Here is a 22,371-nt window from a genome sequence, read left to right as displayed (position 1 = left end):
TAGTCGTAGTTCAAAGTTCGACTTGAAAAAGTCGTAGTTCGAGCTATTACCGTATATTTCGGTGTATAAGTCGCACTTTTGACACGCAAATTTGACCTCTAAATTAAGGGTGCGTCTTATACACCAAACATAAATGCCTCACCACACAGATTGTACATATCGTCACCTCGTCGCCTAGGCCTGAGTAGGTTAGGGCCAGGCCTAGAGGCTAGCTAGCTACAGACAGTGTACTAATGTAACGGCAACCTGCTTCTGCCTAGTTTTCAAGGCATTTTAGCGTGATGTTATACTAAATATGATGAAAAGATTTGTTCATTATGGAGCTGTTTTAGGCGCTCCGATAAAATTTCATTTGTAAACGTTTACGATTGGAATAGGCCTAGTATTTATTTATAGTTATACGCACGATCGCCGACCGCCGTACCCCCAGTGCGAGCCCTTCTTGGCGGCCACATGGTGTACGGTATTCGACTAGTATATTCTCCAGTTGATTATAGCATGGACCTAGCATACACACTTCTCGAATACATAGATACTAATTGAATACGATTGTCCGTGAAAACGTGCGCCCTCTCATAATAATCGAGCGAGGCTAGCCCACACACACGTGCGTGTTACACACACGGTCATGCACTCGATGTTGCGGGTGCGAAACTTATGAATAACAAGTTAGAAAGAATTTGTTGAGGCTGGGCGCGGCCGAGCCTGCGTAGGAAAAAACCTAAATAAAGGACGCCGTTGTAGATATAACAAAATATACTATTACAATAATATTGATTACAATTTAAAAAAACATTGTTTTGATGAAATATAAAGTGCGTCTTATACATCGACGATATAAAAAATACCGATATTTTACTCTCAGTTAGGGGGTGCGTCTTATACACAGTTGCGACTTATACTTCAAATTCGATTTAAAACGAAGTAGTCGAAGTTTGCAGTTCGACTTAATGAAGTCGAGCTTTTAGTCGAGTTGCACACGTCTGGGTAACAAAGGCTATACATTGGCTAATGACAAGAGAGTATTTGAGGAGCAGACAAAATTTTGCGCATTGATATCACTTTCCATTTTGAACTACGTTCACAGACACATTTTACGCATCAGGACTATATACATGAAAAATAATTTTAATCATTAATTATTAGAACAAGATCAGTATTAATTTAACAGTGAAGTATATTTGATTAACAACAAACAAAATCTTCAAAATATATTTAGGAACCATGGCGGTACGGTAACTTTTATATTTTCTAGGTCCCCATCAAGAGAATGGTTAACCAATTTTCAAGAACTCTCAGACAATATACTCTCCATCATGCACAAATATACTGCTGTGATCATCGCTGGTGAATTCAATTATGACTTTGGTTCGAACTGGAACTGTAACATTGAGTTTGAAAATATAATGTTATCTCTTAATCTTGTTCAACTTGTAAATTTTCCTACCAGATATACAAATAATGGATCACATTCTATGTTAGACCTTGTAGATTCCACTTGGACTTGTTTTAAAGACCTTTTTCTAGCCGCTATTGATGATTGCATACCCAAAGCTAAAAGCAAACCTCGCAGAAAATCAATCTGGATAACAACTGAAATTATTAAAATGTCTCATAAAAAGAGACGCCTTTATCGAGATGCAAAGAAACATCTGAATAACATGTATAAGTGGGAAAAATACAGAAAATTTAGTAACGCATTGCGTGAAACTACGAGAAAGTCTCATTATTATTACCTCCATAATCTTAGTTTAGGCTGTAAATCTAATCCTAAACGATTTTGGTCATATGTTTAAAAAAAACGAAAATGTGCAACAGAAAGAAAGTATACTTTAAACGGCAATATCATAGATTCAGATTTAAATGCTACTAAAGCATTTTCGACATATTTTCAGTCTAATTTTACTGAAGATAATGATGATTTCAATGTAACAAACGAAACATCTTATTGTAATCACAGTGAAATTGTCTTACCTTTAACTAGTATTTTCATCAATAGGGATCAAATTTTCCGTGCCCTGTTATCTTTAGATACTAATAAATCCCCTGGGCCAGACGGCATTACCCCTATGATGTTGAGTATGGCTGCACCTGTTATATCCCCAATTTTGCTTAAAATTTTTCAAATGTCCCCTGACCAAGGCATTGTGGTGAAGGAATGGAAATTGGCCAACGTTAGTCCTGTACAGCACGGGTTCTGTCCTGGAAGATCTTGTGTTACACAAGCTTCATCCATATACCACGAATGGTCCAAAATATTAGATGGTACGAACCCACCAGTCGTCGATGCTATATTCCTTGATTGGGAAAAAGCATTTGACCGTGTGAGTCACCCTAAACTATTACGTAAGCTCCACAATTTTGGTCTATGTGGTCCAATTTTGAAATGGATGGGCTCCTTTCTTACTGATCGTTGCCAACAGATTGTCCTCAATGGACTGATATCTGACCGTACGCCTGTTGTTTCAGGTGTACCTCAAGGGTCGGTACTTGGCCCATTACTTTTCAACTCGTTCGTTTTTGACCTCCCTATGTCGATCACCTCTCAAATTAGACAATATGCCGACGATACGGTGGTGTTTAGGCCAATTAGATGTGAATATGATGCGATATTACTTCAAAAAGATCTAGATAACATCGATGAATGGTGTCAAAATAACATGATGAGACTTAATGCTAAAAAATGCAAAGTTCTCCATATTACTCGCAAACGTAATCCCATTCATGCTCGTTATCATATTCACACTAATGACCTTCAAGTAGTTACCTCCCACAAATATCTTGGTATTCACTTCGAAAGCAATCTCTCTTGGTCAACGCATGTGTCCGCAATTACCACAAAATCTCTCCAAATTGTCGGATTCATAAAGCGTTTTGTGATATTTAACGACCCTGTAATTTTGATGAGGCTTTTTAACGGTTTATATAGGCCCATACTTGAGTATGCTGCCTCTGTTTGGGTGCCTCATCAAAAACAACATATTACTAGCATAAATAAACCTCTTCGAAGGATCACAAAATTGTGTGCTAAGGGCGATTACGAGCAACGGCTCGAACATTTAAATTTACCATCTATGGACCGGAGAATGTGTTTTCTCAGTATACTTTTTATTATGAAATGTTTGAATGGTCGAATTGATTTTAATATTCATGATTTTGTTGATTGTAATCCAAGATATTCCGAATCAGTTATTTTTAAACACAAATATGCCAGAACCAATTCTTTTCAATATTCATTGTACACTAATTTTGTATTTTGATTGTTCAAGTGCAGTATATGGAGAGCCATCTCGATAGTGCTTTGCACTCATGGCAATCATCAGGGTGCTGCACCGCTGTCTTGTTGTCATGTATTTTTGTGCCTGAAAATTGAATAAAAAATAAAAATAAAAAATAAAAATGATCGCTACGAACCACGCACTTCATAGCGTGACAAGAAAGCGCTAGGCCCCCTAAACATTTCATTGCGTGGTGAATTTCCGCATCTGCCATTGTCGCTATGGCATCACGTAGTTCAAGTCGGACTTGCGCGAAGAAAATAATGTAATTTGTATACGGTTGTAAATAAAGATGATTTTCATTATTATAACTTATACCAATGTATATTTAATTTAAGCTAATATAAAAATAGATATTTCATTCTTCAATATCTGGCCAATATAACAACTCAATGACTGTTACGTTTTTCATAAACATCGTTTAAAAACTATTTAGTCGACCATTTAGCCTGCCCTCTCCAGGAATTAAAAAATCGATCAAAATCCGTCTCGATTTAGTCGAGGTTGGCCTGAATTAGTTGGCGATTTAGTTGAAGTTCGGTTTATGAATTAAAATGACGTCATTTTTAAAGTTTTAGCTCGAACTACGACTAAAGTCCGGTTTAAGAATACGGGCGTTAATGTCTGCATAGTGTATTTAGTTAGGTTGGTCGTGGCCTCCCCGACGACATCGACTGTACCGTATTATGGTAGGGCCACCGAACGGGCGCCGTTTGGTGGCAGCACTCGACATGAAGGGACCCTTAGGTATGTGTCGTCCACACCTGTGCGCAATTGAGCCCAGTAAGCTGCGAGTCGCAGGTTATTCCCCCATTTACATTACATGCTATTAAATAGTCACTATAGAGCCTACCCAACACTCTAATGGTAGGACGTTCTCAAGCAATAGAATTTAATGTATATGCGCATTTTTATGCCCTGGCAACCAAGCAAAGCAATGATCTAACACCATTGATGATCAATACGATGGGATTTAGTATATTAATATTAGGGTGAACGACCAGTGAGGTATTAGGTGAATAATAAGTGGATATCTATTTCTATAGCAGTCTATTCTTTATCGTTATTGTACGTATTCTTATTTAAACAAATGAAAATTTGAAAGGAGTGAATGGCACGGTACACATGATTGTGAGGTGGAGGATTACGCCTTTGTGTTTCTATATAGCAAATGAAACAGTCTTTTACAGTTTATAAAATCTTAACAATTCAACTCAACAACCGGCACAAAGCACTAACTGAAATAATCAACAGTAATTCATTACTAGGCATTGTCTGAAAAAAAAAGAAAAGTAAGGTATCTCTGAGTATGTTTGTAGACACTGCAGAGACATCTAAAATTGAATTTATATGTTGCATACCTATGGAGGTTAAATATAAAATGGTCTACGTGTATACTAAGTACCTACGTGAGTGCTAAGCATTCCAGAAAATACTTAAATCATTTGACACCAGTAAAAACATACCTTCATAAACTATATTTGAAAAACAACTTGTTGATAAGCATTTTTGATCATAATAATATACATTGTGTCAAGCAATTGTAATATGTAATATTTCATTTAGAAATAATACTATTATATATTTAATCGTTCAACCAAATTTTATGTTGTGAATGTGAAATAAATCATAATGTTGCAACATGTCCTACATTTGTTGCTGAGGTTATGATGTGGTATAGTGGTATGATGATGAATTTTTTTTTTTTAACTAAAAAGTTTGAATATACCAACCAGTATACCAATGTAAAATGTTATCAGGACAGAAGCAAGAATTTTGAAAGAGGAGAACTTGGAGTCTAGCGCCTAATTGTGTGATATAAAAACAATATAAAGGGAGTATGCAGTTAAAATAAAAAGGGAACAAATAAATGTATGATGTGTGTAAATTTACTGTAAGGGACGAATCCAGGAATTTCTGGGGGTGGAAGGGGGTGGGGGGGGGGAGCACTAACAAAATATTAATAGTCATTTAAAAATAGATATAAAAAGTACTTCATTTAAGTTTCAAAAGTGTTCGGGTAGGAGGGGGGGGGGGATGTTGAGTGTGTGCTTCTATAGCTTCCTAGATCCACCCATGAGACTACGGTATGTATTTTCTTTGTGCCCCCTTATTTTCTAGTCATTAAATATGTACTTCTTCTTTGTTTCATATATCCATCAGAGATCTTTGTAAAGCACCAACATGGGTGCACATAAAGCGAAATATTGGTCATATAAAAAAAACTATAAAAAAACTATCAAATATTGATATAACCAATATTGCGCCTTCCTCCATGGGTGGCAATATCTAAATTAGTTCCCTCGGACAACAGTAATAAAAATAGTGGGTTGCAAAATTATTGCTCCATGAGAAACTACAACATTGTGCTTCACATCATAAGCATCGAAAGGAAAGACAATAAATATATGTACACAAATGATGAGTTTGTATGTACAAACATGGCATACACCCACTTGAGATGATAGTGAATGTGTCCATAAATAAAACGATGACGTTAGTTAAAACATCAAACATTAGGTAAATGGGTAAGGAATGTTAAGGAGATTTTGACTGTTTATCATTTTAAAAGTAATAAAAAGAAAATTAAATAATGATACAGTCAACAATATACTGTATTTAACTATAGTAACGCAGGTTTAAAAGTTAACTTGTCATCGATGGGCAATACACATTAGAAAACATATCAAAACTGTTGGTTGGGAGGGCCAAAATGGATATTATTTAGTATAATTAATAATAATAATAATAATAATTTATTTGGAGTTTACACTTTTACAGTGGCACTCGACCAAATGGAAGGTGCATCCATAAGAAATATACACAACAACAAAAATATGATAAAGTAAACAACAATTACAATAAAAAGTCAAGGCACACTGACACATACATACTACACCTACTGTACCTGATTCATAACCACCAAAATATCAAGAACTTTATATGATTATTAAACGGCCACCAAAAAAAATGAATTGAGTCTTAGTGTAAATTAACTATCAATGAGAAAATAAAAAGAAATATTGATTTTGTTTGATTTTTTAAAGAAAGAAATGGTTTTCTATAGGCCTAGTCTATTTTGATGCATACTGTTATTTTCAATCTGCTTGGCATTAGTTCAATTAATACCAGTCTTTAATTTAGGATTAGTACTTAATCCTTAATGGTTTAAGTAAAGTTCAATGAATTATCACAATTCATTTGGGAATTAAGATCCATATACAAGATATGCTAATAAAAAAAACAGTGCATGTAAAATAGCATAACTTTCACACATTGTTAAAGTACAATATAAAAAATAAGAAGTGATAAAGAAAGGGAGGAGATTAGATTTCTTTCACTGAAAAGTGAAACAGAATTATTTCACAATTACTGCATTTATTTGTATTCACACTGATAAAATCAGGGTTTTTTTGGGAGGGATAGACATTTATAATGATTTGGTTTGGTCTTGCCATAGAGGCTCACCTATAAAAAAAATAGTGGGCTATGGCTGGCCAGCAATGGGCATCTCGGCTGCACACTCACCACCGGCCTGGTTTCATGAACTGACCAATTTTGAGAGTATGACCCCATTTACACTTCAGCTTTTAGCGAGCCCGAGGCCGGCTCGAGGCCGGCTCCGAGCCAAAAGTGCACAAGTGTAAACACTCTGGGAACAACCGAGCCGGCCTCGAGCCGGCTCAATTTTGAGCCTAGTCTAGAGTAGGCTTAGGGCCGGCAATTGCGGGCTTCGGGCCGGCACTTCGTATAGTGTAAACACTTGCAGTCATAAAATGAACGTTCTGGGTCAACTATAGTTGAAAGTTTACAAAAATTATTGTTGATGAACGGGAATTCTTCATTGAAATTAAATTGGTGAAGATTGAAATTAAATTGGTGAAGATGTATACGCCTTTTTCACGAAACGGAAGACATCTTTTTTGATCGATGACAAACAATGCCGTGCAACGAAGCGTAACCAACAAAAATAACATAGCGTTTTCAGGGGATTTCTGGTGCATTCAGGACACCAAGCGGCGCCTATGCTTATACACTGTGGTGTTTTTTTCGATGGCCTTTAAGAAGTGAAAACAAATTTTCTAATTTTTTTCAATCACACAGTTATGTAGGCTAATCTTTAAAGAACATTTTACAGTAAAAATTTTGTCCATACAACTGTCCGTTGAGGAGTTACGAATTAACGGAGTAACTTGTCCTCCGAAAATAAGCTGAAAACGCTCTGTTATTTCTGTTGGTTACGGTTCGTTGCACGATTTATCAAAACATTAAACATTAGTAGTAAAGCAATAAAACAATTGTTTTGATCAATATTAAATACCATTATTTGATTCTTTTTTTGCTAAATTTCGATAGGCCTAGGCCTAGTGTAGATCGACAACGTTTAATATTAACTTTTTAAGGGTTGGTGGGCGCACATGAGCGGATATGACGTGAATGTAGCGAAATCGTATCGAGCACTCTTCCGCAAGAGCAAGTGTAAACACAATAGTAGGGGCCCGAGGCCGGCTTTTTGGGTAAGTGTAAACACATTGCGGGCTAAAAAGAAAGCCGGCGTCGGGCCGACTTCGGGCCGGCTAAGAAATCGTCAATGAAGTGTAAATGGGGTCTATGGGTGTCTATCAACTAACAGGAAGCTTTTTCTCCCCAAGACATTTGGAACTTAATCAAAGCAACAAATCAAAACAGTCTGGTAAAGTAAAAATTAACCCCCACTTCCCCTCCTGTTCTTAAACCTGTACATGGATAAACATAAGTTCAACAAAAGATTAAAGATTGTCTCCCTAAAAATATATAATATATTTTTTAATTGTGTCACATTATATTTTTATTCGCTTTGACCAAAAATGTGATTTAAAAAAGTTATTTACCTGAAAAAATGTAATTTAAAGCAAAAAATAGTAAAATTGTCTTAGTTAAATTCATCTGTTTATTTTGTCTACTTGGTTATTTTTTCAAAATGGCATATTCAAAGTCTAATTTTATTCATCTTCATTTTTTGTTTTTGAGAGAAAATACATATTTAATAAAATAATTGACAGATATTATATTGAATTTCTGTTGTGTAATGTAAAGACTTGATAATTAATTTTTTAGAATAATACTTTGTTTTTTTAAATTGTAAAAAGCAATCAATGGGCATACCTAAACGATGAGATCACCGTCTAAATGTAACTTGGGATTTTTCTCCGTCAATTGTTGAAGTTGTTTGTCTGAAAGAAAAGTTATCAACAATCAAGTTTAACAACAGAAATAAAGAATTAAATCTTTATCTTCAATGCAATCTCTAGTGACATTGATATATAATTACTTTACAGGGAATAATAATAAACCAAGTAAACATAGCCAATTCATAAGCTGTTCTAATTTAATTACAAAAGAAAAAATATTAAAGGGGTAGTGCATTGGAATACCAGGCTTCTATAGTTAATAGCTCTGTATACACTATCAAACAAAAATAGTGTGATGTGCCCAAATATGGTAGTAGTGATATGACATCATCATGTCCATATATGGGAAAATGACATTTGTTTGTGATTTATAAAGTTTGATCGTGTAGACAGAGCTTTAAACTAAATTCATGCCATAGACTAGTGCAATAATAAATACAGCAGTACTTTTAAACTGAGGACAACAGTAAACATATGATGTTTTATTTAGTTACTGATTTGGTATTAAACAGTGGCACTCATCACAGAGGCAGTACATCCATGAAATAAATATAGTACAGACAAAAAAACATAAATAAAGATGGAAATGAATAAAACATACAAGACTAGACAAAGGTAAACAGTATAGGTAACAAGACAAAACAATCTTTTCCTCCAACTAAATGTTCAACAATATTATTATTAATAAATATAATGTATAATAAGAAAAATGTAAATTGTAACATTATTTACACACTAACTTTTATGTCAGATATGGAAAAAAACTGTACTGCAATTTAATACAAATAAATTGTTTACAATTTAACACAGAAAAAAATTGAAAAACTCATCTACTAAACTGTACTTATTGATGAATTATTTACTTAAGAACCTCTGGGCATAAGTAACAAAATATTTACTTAGTTTTTTTATATCTGACTTTTATTTAAAATGTCTTAGAAAGTTACACAAGTGGAACAAACATGAAGTTGACTTTGGCGTATTTTGTTCTTGATTTCAAAGTTAATTAAGTGCACTGACTTTAAGTAATGAAAGATATTTTCACGCACACTTAATTTCTGCAATCGTTAATGTTAGTAGTAGGCCACTTAGAATACTGTAAATACACACATTTTTCAATTCTTAATAATTATTCTTACTGAATAAATGATATTGTTTATTAGTTTAACAATAAGTAAAAAATCATTTTAATAAAAATGCTGTAAGCTTATTGACATCTAAAAACTGTTTTAGATACATTTCATATAAATTATGAATGAAAGAAATAAAATAGTAGGTCCTATTCTACATCTCTTAAAGAGGATCAATAAAAGCATAAATAAATGTTGTCTACTGCCTCGTCAAGTGTTTATGACTGTTAGTAGGCAAAGAGTCATAGTGTAGTAGTTAAAGTTTAAAACCTGGGAAAAGTGGTACCTCAAATTGGTCTTGCTGGATGTGGACATTTTAAGGTAATAACATAAAACAAAAGGAACAATAATTCATCTTAAGGAAAATTAACAATCTAAAACAAAAATATTGATAGCCAGAACTAAGAACCTTTAAACCAACTTTCTAAACTTTTTTTTTTTTTAAGAATTACATTCTAAATCTGATATAGTATTAAATCTGCTTGTATCATTTGAAAAGATTGAAATATTTTTGATGAGTTAATGCCCTGAGATTCACACCACTGGATTTATCTAGTCTCAAAGTGTGGTTAATATTCTATCTAGTTAAGGTCAACCTAACAAATCACTACAATAAGAAGGATAACTTTAAATTGTATGTCCATCTTGGCCACTTCCCTTTCATAGTATCCAGTACTTTAAAGGATTTAAAATGTCTGATAGGAATATAATAAAATGGTTTAAATGGTAATTACCACAAATTGACATTTAATTATTTTTCATTTTTCTTTCAAATTATGGGCATGCCATAAACGATGAGATCATCGTCCATACAGATGGATAAATAATAAATCAGTCCTGTTATTATTATCAAACAAAGTTGTAGCCTCAGTATGAATGAACTTATAATGGTTAAAATGCATGTCTGAAATTTAGATATCGCCAGATAAACTTCCTTTTTTTTTTGGTTCCGGTATGAAGGAGGAGATATCATTCATACAAATGGATAAAATAATAATTCCATAATACTGTTATTATTACAGTATTCTAAAAATATTTGTACCCTTGGTATAAATGAGTTATAATAGTTAAAATGCATGTCTGAAAATTAGATATTCCTAGAATTTTCTCATTTTCTGGTTCCGGTGTGAAAAAAAGCAAAAATTGGAATGTTGAATTGTGAAATATTAAGGGAAAATAGCATAATGTCTTGGGGTCTTAGGTGATAGCATGAACCGTAGAAGTGTTATATTTCTGGCTTGATAACACGCTATGCTTTTTAGGTATGTCATGTTATGGAATTGTAAAGGCAAATAAATCAACTTAAACTTCAGTTTAAAACATGAAAGTGTTGACAGAGACATGGTTCTGCGATTTTAAGAAAAATTGCATTCAAAGATCATCAAGAATAACAAAATATTTTGTTGATGAGGATTAATTTGAATTTGTAATACTGTTATAGTTATAATATTATACTAAGTATATGTTAAAGAAATTAAATTCAAAGGCAATTTAATTGAAAATGGAGATACAGATAAGATAAGCAAATATGTAAATAAAAACTATAAAATAAATCAGGCAGACATGCTAAGTTTTTGGAAAACTCCTTCCTATTTCCTTTGTCAGGGCTAATGATTAAATATGATAAAATGATAAAAGGATTTATACAGTTGTCATAGGACATAGGGTTAGCAGCACTTCATTTACTTTCTTTTTTTTTCACAACATAATCCCCACCTACAGCCCTCCTCTCCTCCCTTTATTGTTTTTCTCTACCTGGATCTGGCATGGCCCCTCCCCTATCCCTCCCTTTATTTTACCCCTACCTGGATCTGGCATTCCCCATCCCTCCCCTGCCTTTCTTCCCCACAGCCCCCCCCCCCCCCCTTTGTTTTAAACTCCCCATTCTTCTCCAATCCCTTTGTTTTCCCTGGATCTGCCTGTAGGCATGATAGAAATAGTTACCTGTGAGTAAAGCTTTTAAAACAACAGGAAAATGAGTTGTAAATATTCTGAAGTAGTTATACACCACAAGTTGTAAACATCGTAAATTGCTTTTGACTCATATACTTGTAACCTTGGGACAAAATGATGTAAATACAGTTTGTGGTCCATGGATATTATGTAATGAACTTGAAGGTGGGTTTAATGAACAATGGATTGGGTTGGGTTATCCCAGAAAATCACATTTGAAATCAAGGAGTAAACATTTAATATGTATTTTCCATTATTGTAAGTCCTACTTTTTATCAATTAATTACGGAGGCCCAGATCAACTTATTAGCTGGGGCCGTGCACTTATATCCAGATCCCTGTGGGGACTGAGGTTCCTATTTTTGTGACATTTAATTAATTACAGGTTTGATGATGTTCTCTGTACTGTTGGTGAGTGGCAAAGTTGGACGATAAAAGTGACACAATGCAGATTCGGGCTTAGCTTCTTGTTGGTCATACTCATAGAGCTGTAAAGAGCTCAGTCAATATTTCAAACACATATGATCTTGCCAACACTTGTTTAAGGATACCATTGCCAATAATTTAACTACATTTGGTATATTGTCAACATAATGATTAAGTATTGATTTTAAAGACTTCAGGAAACGCATAGAGTTGACAGGTACGCAATAATTTAAACAGTGACTTAATGGCATTTATCAAGGTCTCAAATTCCATTATATACACCACTGTATCCTTTTATGTGGTGATCACAGGACATATTCAAACTAAACATCCTGGAATTCATTCATTTCTATTGGTCTTCCAAGAAATATCATGTAATCTTCTACCAGATTTTAACCATCAATTACATACACATTTAATCCACTAGAGACAGGTATGAGAGTCTAGACACTTTAAAACTGCAAATCACCTTCCCCACCACACCCCATCCCCTCTCTACTTTGGAAGTGGATGGATGGGGTGTGGTCATGTTTTGGTTTTGTTGCTGTCGAAAATTAGCTCAATAACTGTACCATATAATATTGTACACTATTATATTGCACATTCCAGTAGACCCATCCCCACCCCCACCCCATTAAGGGGACACCTCAGGTCCAAACAAAGTGTCACCTGAATATGGGTTGGCTATAGTGCAATTCATTCCACTGGAAAGTGTTCTCTTAAGCGTGGTTCCCACTAGCGACGCAACACAACTGACGTAACGCAACGCAAGTGAATTGACCAATCACAAGCGATGGCTTATTCGCTTGTGATTGCTAACTGTTTATAACTTCGCTTGTCATTGGTTAAAACGCTTGCGTTGCGTTTACGTCCTTGCGTTACGTTCTAGTGGGAACCAAGCTTAAATAGGGGTGTCCAAAAAGAGGAATTCTACTGTATAATATATTGTACACTGTATATTAATATACAACTGTTACATTTTTGTTTATGTAACTTTATGGATGAAGTAGATGTGCGGAACTGAAACTAACAAAGTTTGTATCTCTGAGGAATAGGGTGTTATTGTTAGTTTAAGTTTAGTTTCATTGACATCACAAAACTAATGCAAAGATGTAACACATGTTGATCACAAGTTAGGTTTCAAATTATGCAATTTTGAAATAGAAATGTTAAGAGATTATAGTAAAGTACATTTTTTAAAGGGATATTCTAGTCCTTTTAACCCCCCTCTTTAAAAAAAACAACTTAATAGCAATTTTTTGTATTGCATGAAAGCGAAAAAATGCTCACTTATTAATGTAACAATGATTTGGCAACTAAGAACTGTTTTAGTACCAGTATATCTGTATTTTGAACAAATAAAGGAGTTTTTATTACTTTTTAATACTAGTCTAGTTTTAATCACTTTTTGTCTGAACAATTTGTTACAAAAAACATAAAGAATTGTCAGTGATGGTGGCTATCTCTCTAATTTCATTCAACATAGAATTCAACACCAAACTCAGTTTGGTCACTTATTACTTTATGCAATATAATATCTTCAGGTCAACTCACCACAACAAATACAAGAGGGCAGTATACTCATTTTATCAATTTGAATACTGTTAAATTCCTATATTCACAGGTGTCTATAACATTATTGCATAATTGTTCAAAAAGGAACTATCATAACTTCACAACAACTCCATAATTGTGTTTTGACTCCATAATTTTGTGTAACTCCAATAACATTTTAGTGTTTTACCAAAATTTACATACAAAAATTAAACATATCAGTTAATAAAAATGGTTTTCTGACATGAAATGTTTTTATACATTACAATTACATAAAAATGCAGTAAACCCTCCTTTGGGACATCTCTATTCAAGGACAGCCTTATAAGGGGAAACTTTGTTAGGTCCTGAAGGTCTCCCCAGTGGTGTAATGCAGGGGGAAGGCCCTTGATTTACTTTAGTGATCTTATGCTGGGTAATTGCATTGCATAGCTCATGTTCCGGGGTCGATTTAAGCTCTCATAGTCGTTACCCCATTGGGTGTCCTCTAATAGAAGTTCTGCTACTATCGACATAGAAATAGAGTTTCTTTGGGAATGAATATAACATAAACCATAGTCGTCTATCCTTGTAAACTTAGGAATGTTTAATATTTAAAATAACTAGTTTATGACTTCTATTATTAAAATCAACGTAAATTGACCACGCAAACATGACGCATTAACAGTGTAAAAATAAAATAATAATCGAGTGAACTTTGGGATATTTTCTCATCATAATGTTACCTCAATGATTATAAAAAGGGGTTAGAAGACTAGGGTAAACATGACGCATATGTCTCATGGGATTCTACACCTCTGCAACTGGTATATGTATCACACCAGCAGAAGGCGTTTTAATACCAAAAACCATTAAACAAAAAAAACTATGTTAGATTAATCATAAACTAGAACTCCCTAAACAACCTTCAAAAACTCAGGTAATAATCAATCAAATATGATAGCCACTCTCAAAGGAGATGAAGTAACCAAAAGAACATGTGGTAGGCATAATATGAAAACTAGCTTCCTCTACAATTTATATAGTCAAAACAGAAGTCATTAATCCTAAACTCGGCAATTCTGACATGTTCCATTCTTAACGTGTGATTAAGTCAGACTTACTGATGTAATATTGAGACAGAGGCTTTAGAGCAAACTGAATAAAGTTATCACAGTTTTATGGTAATGTATTGGATATGATAATGAAATTTTTCTTTGCAATCTTGCATGTGACAAGAAACTTGTTTTAATTATACTATGAATATTATTGTTATTTTGCCACTATTGAAATTAATAAATATTCTTGAAATGAACTGAAAATGAAAAACCATATCTGTAAATAATTTAGGTGTGTTTTATTACAAGAAAAAGATAAATACACTGTACATCATTATCAAAGCACAACAAACTACAAAGCAACAACAAAAAGTGTTATTAATAATTTAAAATTATATAAAACCTTTTAATTTTTTTTCTAAAAATAAATATAGATTTAGCGGTTTTTAAACTGTTTATTCCATTTTATGGTAATATATTGGATATCTTTCTAGACGAGTAGGGGGTTACCCCGGTGTATTAGTACATCACAGCCACTGATCACCAACTGGGCCCTCTGGGAGACCAGTCTTTGACTGAAGAGGTTACCCAGTATAAATATATATTTCAATCAATATGATTTGATAACCATGTACAGTATATGGTATATGTATCTTTTTCTTTTAATAAAACAAACAATTGTTATAGTTTTCACTAGTGTTTAAATTTGTACTGTACAATGATGTGATATCAATTCATAAATGAACCTGTTTATTTATGCTTTTACTTACCATGGTTTAATAAAGAAGTCCTGTACAGCATCCTGAAAGATAACTGAAAAATAATATAATTACATTTAATAGAATATTTAAAATTTCATATTAAAACAAGTTTTAGTTATTATGTCTCGGGTTATGTCTAGAAATTACATGTGTTTTTTGGTAAACTAATTTTGGGTAACGAGAAAAAGGTGTCAAGAGCACCAATGAAGAAAAATGAATAGAAGAAAAACGGGTGTCTCGAAAACAGAGACCTCGAAAACAGAGACCAGAGACCCGAGACCCAGGGTCTCTGTTTTCGAGAAAATCTCGAAAACAGAGACCCCCACTAAAACGTCTCAATATTACGTTATATAGGGGGTCTCTGTTTTTGAGATCTCGAAAACAGAGACCCCCTATATAACATAATATTGAGACGTTTTAGTGGGGGTCTCTGTTTTCGAGATCTCGAAAACAGAGACCCCCTATATAACGTAATATTGAGACGTTTTAGTGGGGGTCTCTGTTTTCGAGATTTTCTCGAAAACAGAGACCCTGGGTCTCTGGTCTCTGTTTTCGAGACACCCGAAGAAAAACTTATCATCAAGGAGGTGAATTTTATATTTAATATGTTTTTTATCGTACTAATTATTTGCCAATCTTTAAGATGAATTTCTATTTTTATTTCATTAAGCATTTCTGTATTCAGTATTCAAAATCAAAATAAGACATGATTTGTAGGCTAAAGTTTAGTTGTGCAACAGGTTCATTATCCATCAATATTGCTGGAAAACATTTGAAAATATTGTTTATTATAAATAGAAACGTGAATGTAAATTACATTCTTGTTACATAAAACCTATTAAATTTTTATCCTACACATTCTATTTCACTTTTTTTTGTAGATATTCATGAGACCACTCAACAACTACCTGCTGTCATCTCCACTCCTAAACAGCTGCATAGCAACCTGTCCCATCCATAGCAACCACAGTTGAGTCATTAGGTGCATGAAATTTGAGTAGTCCACTATGGTTGCAAGATTTTCATTTGATCAACAGTGTTTGTATAACTGTTTATTTCAAATTCTTACTACTCCAACTAAGGGCAAGGGCTATGATTTCAAAACAAGTCGGTCATTTTGTGGTTTATGTTACATTGCGATCTTGTATAGAATATTCATGAATTAACGTCAACTTTAGAATCTTAAATACTTAATTACATTAGGGGCCACTTACTTATATCATTGAACATTCTCACATGTACTTCCTTTAAGGTGCCCCTTTCCACTTCTATGCAAGTTAAATCAATTTACAATAGGTGTTTCTCAGAGTAAAATGTTTTCTTCAAATTTGGATTAATAATAATTTTTAAGAATGATATTTAGGATGTAGAGCCAGAAACAATGTATTAGGCCTACATGGTTTTTCATCAGCACCAATACATTTCACATCAACTCAAGGTTGGCGGGTCATATGTATGTGGCAGCTTAGACAGTCATAATGCAGGCCTAGGCCTAGTGCATTACAATTATGTATGGAGGTCATGTTTCGTAAAATATATAAACTCAAGATAATTAAAATATTCGCGTTTATTTCCTGCAAAAACAAAGATGATAGATAGCCTAATTTCACATGAAGGTGGGAACCAGCTTTCAAATAGGAGGGGTAAGGGGGAAGACTGGTCAAAATAACTAGTGTTATCAACCAATACATTTATAAAATTCTCTTTAAACTATTTATTCATGGAGAAAAGTATAAAGATATTTTAAAAGGCTTAAACATTATTATTAACGGATAGGCCTAACATAATTTCTATGATTCATGACTGTATACTATTTATTTATTATTCTAGGCTAGTTGAAAGCCTCAGAGACCAGCAGACGTGCTGGACTGTGACCTTACCTGCTGAAGTGAGTTAGTTCGTGAGAGTGGTGCAAAAGTGATTAGTGTGGGTGCTTAATTATAGTTAAACCTGAAGAGATTATTATACATTTTTTATAAGAAACATAGTCTAGAGACAATAATGCATATTAAAATTGGTGAAAATTGTGAAAATATAAATGAAAATTGATCTTATTTTTCCTACCAAAATTCAAAAACAATTCGCCGTGGGCTAAATCTAAGTTGTCGTCTGATTGGGCGCGACACGTGACGTGAGAAACTTTGGTGATATATAGAGGGCGACATAAGTCACACATTTCAGATTCTGACAAATTTATCATCAACTTTTGTTTTAATATAAGATGGGAGTATGATGGGCATATGGGAACAGAACGATTTATTAGAGACAAAAAAATTATTGCTACAAAACAATAATATTAGTATATATCTAATCAAAAAAAAAAATGTTAGAACAATTAAATAAACAATAAAAAGTGACTGTATAAATGCAAGTTTCCAAACCCTGCTGACACCTCCTCCTGACAAAAACAATATGTTTAATAGCGCCACCTATAGCTAATAACGTTACTGTATTTATAGAGGGTGGTATTGCGTTTTTTTAACTTGTCGAAAGCAAATTGCAGCAAGAATTTGAAATGTGAAATACAATTAAAAAATACAATTGTTAACGTTAAACTTAATTAAAGCTAAATTGGATATCGTTTTAAATTTCAAATCTTGCAATATACTTTTACATTATGATAATATTATATCTGAATGTTTCGCATAAGGTTTTTAGGGTTTAATAACAAAGAATAATGGCACCTGTAAGAACAACTAAACATACGGTTAAAATAATAATAATAATAATATTTATTCGGTCATCAATGTAAAAATAACCAGGAATGAGAATAGGCTAACGCCCAAACAGATTCTGCACTCACTCCATACAATACAAACAGTTAAGATAAAACCATATACAAGAAAAATACATAAATTATTACCCATTTCATAACAATTAAAACAATTATGAAAACTTAATTATACCAAGGCTTCATATAGGCTTACTATTGTGAAGTTTAATAACGAGAATTGTTTTAAAGAGCAAATTAAACTACCAATAATTTACTGAGCCGGCACGTGTCTTATTCGAATAATGTACGCCTCTCTAATTCTTGTGTTATTATTAGAAAGTTATTTGGATGGTATAAAGTAACTTTACTTCCAAAAAGACATCGCGTTGGCCACCAACGGAACGCAACGGCGCTACAAAATCATACACAAATACGCCCTCTCATACACTGATGCCTAAAACACAATCAAACCATGTTTAAATGTTTCTAAAAAGGTAAACCTTTACATCACCACGTCTTCTCATATTAAATGTTCATGTAATAATTTACTACAAGTTCAAAACATAATTGGTTCCTACGATTTTACAGATGTATTCAATCAATCAACCAACCGTTAAAACGCCGCACCCATTGGGTCTATAGGCCTACTATGGATGAAGTAAGCCGAAATAAAGAGAAATGAACGAATGAACGAACGCACGAACGAACGAACGAACGAACGAATGAATGAATGAATGAATGAATTAATGATAATTACCCGAGCCCGAGTATATTAAACAAAATCTTGTTAACGGTATACAATGCACTTATATTACCTAGAATAACGTATGCTATCACAGTATGGGGTGCTACTTCTGCTACAAACTTAAACCGTATACATATTCTCCAGAAAAAAGCACTTAGAAATATTTGTCATGTTCATTTTATGCATCCTTCTCATCCACTTTTTATTTCAACCCAAACATTAAATATTTTTGACCTTTATACGAAACACACTGCTATATTTATGTATCAATATAAACATAATCTATTACCTGAATCATTTAATAACTTATTTAGTACATCTGCCTCATTCCATAATTACTCAACTAGAAACAGGTCAAACTACTGTCCACAACTAAAACGCACCAAAGTCGGACAGCAATGTATTTCCTACCAAGGAACACATATTTGGAACAATTTAACAGACTATATAAAACAATCCCCCACTTTAAGTTTGTTTAAACAGAGATTAAAGCAATATTATAACAATAGAAATATTTAAGTTAAGTAAATCACATTATGTTATTTTGGTTTGTTCTTTTTGTTTGTACTAATTGTTTGATCTTTTTGTTAGGGTTACATGCTTAAAGCACTTGTGCTTATTTTGTATCCCATTCCATTATCTTATTATTTGTATTGTATTTGTATATGTTTTTATTTTGATTATGGAATAAAAATGTCGATGAATTGATTGAATTGAAAATAAATTTACACTCTATTATGATGTATACGCATATTGCATAATATACCAAACACGTGATCACGTACTGGTGTTGTGACGTCCTAATCTTCTCCCCCCCACCCTCCACCCTCCCGCAGGTACTCGTATGTCTAATAAATACGTTAAGCATAAATAGCCGTGATTATCAATCGTGTTTATTAATATCAAATCATTTGACATTTTTGGAATCTGTTCAGAGAAATCCGTTCAGGGAATCGGATATCGGACATTCAATTCAAATCGCTTGACGCTGCTTGTTAACAACGATATTTCATAGAACGTGACGACAACCTGTCATAATATCTCACAAAACAGCATTTTATTGGCACACAAATTACCCCCAGGACGACAAAAATCCCGCTAATGGAGACTGTAACGTACAACAACGTTGGCATGGAAACACACAGCTGGAAGAATTATGCACGAACGAGAAAGGGTATAAATATGTAATTCTCAATTAACAACTACGACGTAATAATGTTAAGATCAAATATAAATAAATTAATGAATAGATGATTTATAAAGTATTATAAATCCTACATTGGAACGCGTTTTCCGCAAATTTGTTTTTTAAAAAACCCGAACTAGTGTTATTATAGGCACCTTATTCGTCGAAAATGTAAAGACGATCGTTTTCGACAATTTATCTTCCTCCTGATATGATTAAAATACATTCATTTTTAACACTGTAATATTAAAAATACATTTAAAACCGTACACACTATTGCAAAAATAGTTAAAATACCGAATTAAAAGCTCTTCGTAAAATGTATAGACTATTGCGTTTCTGCAGTGTTCCTGGTTTTTGGAACAAAATAAGTCGATTGTTAGATTTTTGCCTCATTTTAACAATGTGCAATTCTCTCTTCAATATATTATCATTCTAATATGATATTACCTGGCATGCAATTACCATAATATAAAGGGTTAGGGTATACGAACTTTTAAATATTCAAAGTGTACCCGAATCGTCGTTCGGAAATGACCGGAGCAGCATGCGGTTGATTCTATTAATAGATTTTGTTACGGGACATCCTTGTGGTGATGCGATTATAAGTATGCTTCGTAGACGCTTAGGAACGCAGTTAGGCCCCCTCGAAGAATAATAGACCATTGATAAAGCATACTTTAACACACGCATTGCTGTATCCTTTTTTAAGCTGATAACATTTTTTATTTTTAAATGCCAATTTGTTATCTTTCCCAGCATTATATTCATTTATGTTTATTTTTCTTTAAATAGGTTTATTATCTCGAATTGATATTTTTTTATTCTAAAAATAATAATAATTATTAATACTGTATCACACTACTAATATAACAGGTACGGTACCGTAGCACTTTTACTTAAAAAGTGAAAAAGTAAATATAGATCAGGTTATCATCTAAAATTGTAATATAGTGGTGCTTGTGTTATATGTTATTGCATGCATTTTATATTTAATATACTTGTCAAGTAAATACTAAATACATTTATCTACTCTATCTAGCCTACACGTGTATTTATGACTCAACAAATACAAAAATTATTGATGATACGTCACATACCTTTTAATCAATATAGCATTATTCCAAAGGAACATTGGTATGATCTCGTCATGTATACTTTCCAATTTCCAATTAAATATCTCCTTAATTAGCGATGTGATGATTGACATTTTGACGTCATCAATCAAAGTATGGCTGTCAGGCAAGCCGACAGGTGTAGAGCACGCTATGACATGACATGTAAGCCTAATCCAAACAAAATGCCCAAATTTATCGGAAATAAATAATTCCACATATTTATTGAAATAGACAAGATTCACCAACATGTTATCTTCTTCTTGATGATAATGATAATCGTGAAGATAAATTTATAAACCAACATCAGTAGTAAGCGTCCTTCACAGATAACCATGGTGATTCCACCATCATGTGGTAGCAAACTAATTTAAGTTGGCATAATATCCTTTTATGAATCTTCATTTCATCCGGGTATGTATCTAGCATCCTTCAAAATTTTTCAACAAAAAGAATATATAAATCCACATTTTTTAAATCGCAATAACGAATTTTAAAAGTGCTGAATCTTTTCCATGATGAAAACGGAAAATGAACGATGTATAATGAACTCAATAGCGATCAACGAAGCGTGACTCAAAAACAAGGAATCTAAATTTTCTTTAATCCAACGACGAGTAGATAAAAAACAACCCCCCGGACTGGTAGGTATCGGTCGCCAATTGGTAGTTCGGAATAAACATTTGAATAGTTAAAATAGTGTTGGAGAACGGATACAGGCATTATTTTGTATTCTGTGGTTGTGCTATATTTGAACGAGGGATCAAACAGTAGGAAACTGTTTTTGACGACCAAGCGGAAACATCGATATATCATAATGAAATTATTTTGCAGAGAGGTGGATGATAACACTTTATCATTGTTATATTCCCTCGTTGAATTGTTTGGATAGATAATTTCTGTATTCAAAGTCTTAGTACAAAGTCTAGTATTAGTATTAGTGCTTTATTTCAGGGTGACAAGTGGGGATTCGCAGGTGTGTTGGGATATCTGTGGTGGAGTCTCTAACAATATGAAATTAGTTACTGAACTTAATGATAACTTATAATGATCTTTGATTATTGTATTCCGAAATTTAGAGGGGTAATCGGTCGGCCTACCCACTCTCCCTCTTTTAATTCTAATGATATTAATATAGGCCAATCTTCTATTTGAAATAATTAGGCTTAATTCAATAACTGTCACTAGTCTGGTCTGACCTTTTTTTTTCTACAATGTCCCCTAAATATCAGATCTATATCGATTCCCAATACATATAATAATACGGTGCTCTGATTGATGTACCACCTCCCCCGTCCCTAA

General features: G+C 33.3%; 1 long non-coding RNA gene across 1 annotated transcript in view; it reads right to left on the bottom strand.

The window, feature by feature from the left end:
• The window catches only part of LOC140047156 (uncharacterized), a 63,229-nt gene extending 45,546 nt beyond the window's left edge, over positions 1 to 17,683 (bottom strand). The window contains exons 1-3 of the long non-coding RNA XR_011844913.1: positions 17,375 to 17,683; positions 15,320 to 15,362; positions 8,424 to 8,491 (exon numbers count right to left, since the gene is read on the bottom strand). This is a non-coding gene — a long non-coding RNA (uncharacterized lncRNA). The remainder of the gene's footprint in view (positions 1 to 8,423; positions 8,492 to 15,319; positions 15,363 to 17,374) is intronic.
• Between the last annotated feature and the right edge of the window lie 4,688 nt (positions 17,684 to 22,371).

The sequence above is a fragment of the Antedon mediterranea genome, chromosome 1, assembly GCF_964355755.1.
Source record: "Antedon mediterranea chromosome 1, ecAntMedi1.1, whole genome shotgun sequence".
Lineage (NCBI taxonomy): Eukaryota > Metazoa > Echinodermata > Crinoidea > Comatulida > Antedonidae > Antedon > Antedon mediterranea.
This window is presented reverse-complemented; position numbering and strand designations above follow the sequence as displayed.